Source organism: Otolemur garnettii, unplaced genomic scaffold (genome assembly GCF_000181295.1).
Source record: "Otolemur garnettii isolate 467f Iridium unplaced genomic scaffold, OtoGar3 scaffold00031, whole genome shotgun sequence".
NCBI lineage: Eukaryota > Metazoa > Chordata > Mammalia > Primates > Galagidae > Otolemur > Otolemur garnettii.
In genome coordinates this window covers 13468706-13474055 of record NW_003852426.1, presented here as the reverse complement: position 1 = coordinate 13474055, position 5350 = coordinate 13468706, and the positions used below count along the sequence as shown (strand labels likewise).

The 5350-nt window shown below is 45.3% G+C and overlaps 1 pseudogene; it reads left to right on the top strand.

Moving 5' to 3' along the window:
- The first annotated feature begins 2164 nt into the window (after positions 1–2164).
- On the top strand, positions 2165–2521 carry LOC100950095 (annotated as a pseudogene).
- The last annotated feature ends 2829 nt before the right edge of the window (positions 2522–5350 follow it).

The window sequence follows — 5350 nt, the reverse complement described above, 5'->3', positions numbered from 1 at the left end:
CCAACTCCTGGGCTTAGGCAATTCTTCTGCTTCAGCCTCCCAAGTAGCTGGGACTACAGGCGCCCGCCACAACGCCCGGCTATTTTTTGTTGCAGTTTGGCCGGGGCTGGGTTTGAACCCGCCACCCTTGGTATATGGGGTCGGCGCCCTACTCACAGAACCACAGGTGCCTCCCCTGAGGCCAGGTTTGAACCTGCCACCTCCTGTATATGGGTCTGGCGCCCTACTCCTTTGAGTCACAGGCACTGCCCTATTTTCCCCATTTTTTAATGGAGTGTTTTTTTCCTTGCTGATTTGCTTGACCTCTTTACAGATTATCAGATGCATAAGTTGCAAATATTTTCTCCCATTCTGTAGATTGTCTATTTGCTCTGTTGATTATTTCCTTACCTGTATAGAAGTTTATTAATTTAATCAAGTCCCATTTATTTATTTTTGTTGCTGCTGTGATTGCCATTGTGGTCTTCTTCATAAATTCTTTGCATAGGCCAATATCTAGAAGAGTTTTTCCAACATTTTCTTCTAGAATTCTTAGGGTTTCATGCCTTACATTTAAGTCTCCTATCCATCTTGAATGAATTTTTGTGAGTTATGAGAGATATGGATGCTATTTTATTCTTCTGCCTGTAGCTACCCAATTTTCCCTGCACCATTTATTGAATAAGGTTTCTTTTCCCCAGTAAAACTTACCATCTTAACCTTTTTTGGGGGGGTAGGGGACTGGGATAGGGTCTTGCTATGTTGCCCAGGCTGTAGTGTAGTGCACATCTATTCACAGATGTGTTCGTGGCACACTACTGAGTAGCTGGGACAACAGGTGTGCCCCCATGTCTGGCAATTTTAACCATTTGTACATGTACATTTCAGTGAAAATTCACATAGTTGTACAACCATCACAATCATCTAACTACAGGATTCTTTTTATTTTGCAGAAGTGAAACTCTACCATGGTAACTACCATTTTACTTTCTGTCTTTTTTGATTTGACTACTTTATTCAAGTGAAATTATGTTTATTGCCTTCTTGTACTGGCTTGTTTTACTAGCATAATATCCTTGAGTTTCATCCATGTTGTAGTATGTGTCAGAATCTTCTTTTTTTTTTTTTTTTGAGACAGAGTCTCACTTTGTTACCTTTGGTAGAGTCCCTTGGCATCACAGCTCACAGCAACCTCAAGCTCTTATGCTGAAGCAATCCTCTTGCCTCAGTTTTTAATTTTTTTTTTTTTTTTTTAGTACAGACAGCTTCTTACTATTGCGCAGGCTGGTCTTGAACTCCTGAGCTCAGGCAACCCACCTGCCTTGGGCTCCCAGAGTGCTAGGATTACAGGTGTGAGCCACCACACCTAGTCAAGAACTTGCTTTCAATTTTTTGGTGTATATGCCCAGCAGATCATATGTTAATCATATGGACTGCTAGATCATCTGTTAATTATATTTTTAATTTTTTGAGGAACTGCTGTACTGTTTTCCCCAGTAGCTGCACCCTTTTATAGTCCCATCAATAGTATGCAAGGATTCCAATTTCTCTACATCCCTACCATCTGATGCTTGTGAGGTGGTATCTCCTCGTATTGATTTGTATTTCCCTAGTGATTACTGATGTTGAGCATCTAAAGTCCTTTGTATTGTGAGGTTCTCAGATACATATCTGTAATATTAATTTACGTTCCATCACAATGAATGAAAGACTCACTTTATCCCACCAGCATTTGGCATTCCTTATAAAAAACTGTGATTTAATCAGTTAAAATAAAATTGTACTTCATTTCTCTGATTACGTTTTTCCATTTAGTTGTTTGCTTCTGTGAATTGTCTGTTGCTCTCTTGTAGTGTCAGCGTCTTAATAATTTGTTAAAGTTTTCTCATGCTATGGCTCAGGCGCCAGCGGCTAGGTTGCCAGCCACATACAGGTTTGAATCCAGCTGGCAGGTTTGAATCCAGCCCAGGCCTGCCAAACAATGACAACTACAACCAAATAATAGCTGGGTGTTGTGGCGGGTGCTTGTAGTCCCAGCTACTTGGGAGGCTGAGGCAAGGGAATCGCTTAAGCCCAAAGAGTTTGAAGTTGCCATGAGCTGTTTCGCCACAGCACTCTCTACCCAGGACGACACAGTGAGACTCTGTCTCAAAAAAAAGCTTTCTGAGCTTTCCATCCTAGCACCATGGCTCAATTTGTCCCTAACCTCGCAGAGAAGGCCCTGGCGCTAGTGAACACTGCTCTGCTGTGACTTATTCAAAGCCTCGATTGGCCAAATTTTGGTACTACGCCAAGGTTGAGCTGGTTCCTCCAATTCCTGCTGAGATCCCTAGAGCTTTTCAAAGCCTGAAAAAAATAGTCAATAGTGCTCAAACTGGTAGCTTCAAATAGCTCACAGTTAAGGAAGCTGTGCTCAATGGTTTGGTGGCCACTGAGGTGTGGATGTGTTTGTATGTCAGCGAGATCATAGGCAAGCGTGGCATCATTGGCTATAATGTTTGAAGACCAAGCTTTAACATCTGATTACATTTGACTTATTTGAGAGGACTATGTGTGATCAGGTTGTTACCTGAATAAAATGTGTCAAAAAAAAAAAAAGCTTTCTGATGTTAAAGATAACCCATTGTGTACTGCAATTGCTGGAGTCATTTCCCATTTCACTGACTACTTTTTTTTTTTTTTTTTGAGACAGAGCCTCAAGCTGTCCCCCTAGGTAGAGCGATGTGGCATCACAGCTCACAGCAACCTCCAACTCCTGGGCTCAAGCGAGTCTCCTGCCTCCGCCTCCCAAGTAGCTGGGACCACAGGTGCCCGCCACAACGCCTGGCTATTTTTTTTTTTTTTAGGTTGCAGCCATTATTATTGTTTGGTGGGTCCGGGCTGGATTCGAACCCACCACCTTAGGTGTATGTGGCTGGCGTCTTAGCCGCTTGAGTTACAGGCGCCGAGCCTGTAGTTTAATTTCAACTCCCCCTAACTCTACCAGCAATTAATTTTGGTGTATGGTAGATGCGCATTTAAGTTACATATTTTTCCCCAAAGAACTAATCACTTATCCTTTGATTACAGTATTTATTGAATAATCTCTCCTGACATTATTTGCCCAAAAGCGAGGGGGTGCATGTGCGTATGTGTGTGTGTTTGTGTGTCTTCTTGTTTGCAGAACAGAGAGACCTTATTGCAAGTTAATGTCTTACATAGGCAGGTTTGCTCTTCCTGGCTCCTCAGCTTCATTTTGGTGCCAGCCTCACCCGATTTCTGTCTGAATAGTTATTTAATAATCCTGCTGATTGTTCGGGCCTGATGGGAGTGAAGCCGCAGCGGCCAGGACTGCACTCCCACCCCTTTGCGCCCAAGGGCTGCCTGGAGCCCGCGGGCTCCACGTGTTCCCAGGCACAGCCGGCGCCCAGGTGCGCCCTGTCGCTTAGTGGTGGTGGGTTCCCGCCGGGAGGGGTGCGGGGGAGGGAGGCAGGTGTCCCTAACGACTCTCCCTCCCTCTAGCCTGGGGACGTGCCGGCACCGGTTCCCTTACCACATTACAGATGGGGAAAGAACTCTCCGGCCTCTTTTAGGTTTTAGGATCTTCCCGGGACGGGGAGGGAGAGTCCTTGGCAGCTTCCTGCTTGGTCACCTCCCTCTGTCATAGTTCACACTTCCACTTACCCGCTCGCAGCTCCGGCGTCAGGTCAGGCGTCTCTGGCCACGGGTCAGGATGGAAGCTTTTCTTGCCTGCTTTTCATGTCGGTTCCCTACTTCTAGGAGCTCCAGGAATCTCTCCAGGACCTCAAGACATCTCGCCCAAGGCGGGTGAGGATGCTCAGGCATAATAGCCTCTGCTCATCTTTGCCTTGGCTGAACCTGCCACTTGCTGACTCTCCACTATGAGCCATGCGGTGTTGGCAGACATCCCTTTTCATCCCCACAGCCACCCCCAGCCGGTGTTACCTTCCATCCATAAAAGAGCCATGATTTTTACAGAAAAACTAAGGGGTGGTGGCCCGCGCCTGTAATCTGGGAGGCTAAGGTAGGTGGATTGTTTGAGCTCACCAGTTTAGGACCAGCCTGAGCAAGAGTGAAACCTCTCTACTAAAAATAGAAAAATTTGGCTCGGCTCTCGAAGCACAGTGGTTATGGCACCAGCCACATACACGGAGGCTGGCAGGTTCAAACCCAGCCCAGGCCAGCTAAACAACAATGACAACTGCAACAACAATAACAAAATAGACGGTTGTGGTGGTGGGCGCCTGTAGTCCCAGCTACTTGGGAAGCTGAGGCAAGAGAATCACTTAAGCCCAAGAGTTGGAGGTTGCTGTGAGCTATAACCTCACGGCATTCTACAGAGGGCGACAAAGTGAGACTCTGTCTCAAAAAAAAAAAAAAAAAGAAAGAAAGAAAAGAAAAGAAAAATTAGCAGGGCATGATAGTGCAGGCCTGTAGTCCCAGGTACTTGGGGGCGGCAGGAGGATCACTTGAACCCAGGAGTTTGAGGTTGCTGTGAGCTATGACACACACCCACTCTACCCAGGGCAACAGAGTGAGACTCTATCTTAAAATATATAAATAAATAAGGCGGTGCCTATGGCTCAGCAAGTAGGGTTCCGGCCCTATATACCAAGGGTGGCAGGTTTGAACCCAGCCCTGGCCAAACTGCAAAATAAATAAATAAATAAATAAATAAAAATAAAAATAAAAAGCCGGGCATTGTGGCAGGCGCCTATAGTCCCAGTTACTGGGGAGGCTGAGGCAAGAGAATTGCCTAAGTCCAAGAGCTGGAGGTTGCTGTGAGCTGTGATGCCACAACACTCTACAGAGGGCAACAAAGTGAGACAGAGTCTCACTAAGAAAAATGAAATAGGGCGGTGCCTGTGGCTCAAAGGAGTACGGCACTGGCCCCATATACCAGAGGTGGCAGGTTCAAACCCAGCCCTGGCCAAAGAACTGCAAAAAAATAAAAAAATAAAATAAAAATAGTAAATAAATAAATAAATAAATAAAGTTGCACAGCTGAAAATACTCCAGCAGTCAAGCAGTGGATGGATGTTTCCAAAGCACCTTTCACAAGGTTGCTGAGAGAGTTCAATCAAAAAACTAATACAAGTCTGAGTGCCTTGCACAAAGCAGGTGCTCCCTTTAAGTTATGGCTCCCTCTCTTTTTTTCTATGTACAGGTGGAAAACTAAGGGCCCTTGTTAAGCTGACAAGAGCCACATAAGATGTGAAAAATTAAGAAAAAGTCTCAGTATGTCTTAGAAAAGATTGCTGATAGGCATATTACTGAATAATTTTTTTTTTTGAGGCAGAGCCTCAAGCTGTCCCCCTGGGTAGAGTGCTGTGGCATCACAGCTCATAGCAACCTCCAACTCCTGGGCTCA